The sequence below is a fragment of the Chrysochloris asiatica genome, unplaced genomic scaffold (genome assembly GCF_000296735.1).
Source record: "Chrysochloris asiatica unplaced genomic scaffold, ChrAsi1.0 scaffold00080, whole genome shotgun sequence".
Classification (NCBI taxonomy): domain Eukaryota; kingdom Metazoa; phylum Chordata; class Mammalia; order Afrosoricida; family Chrysochloridae; genus Chrysochloris; species Chrysochloris asiatica.
The window spans coordinates 694,736-696,456 of NW_006408598.1; positions in this window are offsets into that span (position 1 = coordinate 694,736).

Sequence of the window (1,721 nt, forward strand, 5' to 3'; positions counted from 1 at the left end):
ACCTAAGATCTGCCTTTGGGGTGCACCATGCTTTACTTCCTATTCTTTCCTTTTGCTTCAGAACCTGCAAGAACTTTGCAGAACCAGTCAAATTATATTCTTTTCCCAAGATGAGAACATCTCTCTCCCTCCTACTCTCAGAGACCCTTTTTACAAAAGATAGAAAGAAAGAGGGTGCTTACTTAGGAAACTTCTGCTCTCTGACCTTACAGAACCCCTAAATCTTGGGTATAACAAGAAGGTTGAAGTGCTCTTCTTGAAATACAGAGGTAAAAAAAAATAGCTGCAGCAAAATTTAAACTAATATATATATAATATATATTATATATATATTGCGTAGGATTTTCCCTCAGAATATTAATACTCAAGGTTGGTCATGCATAATCTGGTTTACTTTACTTCAAGGTAGTCATGGTAAGGCACACAAGTAAGAGCTCCCATCATTCATTTGGAACAGGAGAATCAGAATTAAACATTAGAATTATAATGTTAGTTCAGTGATTAGAGTTCAAATCTTTTGCGTCCAACCCTTTTATGTGAGGTCTCGTTAAGAAGGCTTAACCACGGTTAGACTCAATGGAGGTCCCATCTAAGTAGGATCCAAGATCATAGGCAGTAGTAGGTCAGCAGTGTTAAACAGAATCTCAATTCCATCTCTTCCTTCTCTCAGTCAGTGAGCCAGAATTTAGGGTTCATGTGTGAATTTGTCACTGTGCTCCACACATAAGAGACTAGTATGTTAATGTCTTTTCTGTAGGATTAGAGAGTAGCTGATTGAGACATTTTTTTCTTCAAGGTTAGAAACTCAGAAGGTTGTTTACATTTATGGGTTTTCTTTTGTATCACAACCAGGTCAAAGTGAAATTAGTTGTTTAAGTTCTGTACATAATTCGTAAGCTTCTGTATTTCTACATCGAACTTCAGAGAATTTCTAAATAACTTTCTCGTGACTCATTAGTAAAGTTGTTGTTGCTGTTAAATACCATTGAGTCATAGCGATCCTGAATAGGGTTTCCAAGGAGTGGAGGGTGAATTTGAACCTACAAACTTGTGGTTCAAACTGACCTTGCGGTCCAGTACTGTATCTCAGAGCATCACACCAGGGTACCTATTATTCATAAAGACTGGTAGTTAGTGTTAGAGAGCCTCACAAAGGTAGACATATGTTTAAGTTCATATTATGAGTCCAATGGGCTCAAGCATAACAAAAACTGTGAGTAGAACTTAAGACTGGACAGCTTCGTTCTATTGTGAATAAGGTCGCTCTGTGTTGGAACCAACTCCATGGCACCTAACAACAACAATATTCACAGATTTTGAAAGTATGTTATTGTTAAGTACCGTCGAGTTGGTTCTGACTTATAGCGACCCTATATAGAGATTTTAAGACTGTCAATCTTTTGAAGTTTATTTAACATGATTTGCAAATTGAGGTAACATTCTGATTGTTGTTGTTAAGTTCCATCAAGTCAGTTCCAACTCATAGCGACCCTGTACAGGGTTTCCAAGGAGCAGCTGGTGAGCTTGAACTGCTGACATTGTGTTTCAAACCAGCCTTGCAGTCCAGTGCATTAACCTAAAACACCACACCAGGACTCCACATTCTGATTAGGGAGTTAAAAATGTTTCAAAGATAAACAAATTTTCAAAGATTCTTAAATCCATCTTATTTACATTGCTATGGAAACAAGGCTACAGTGATAAAATATTAACAAAAAGCA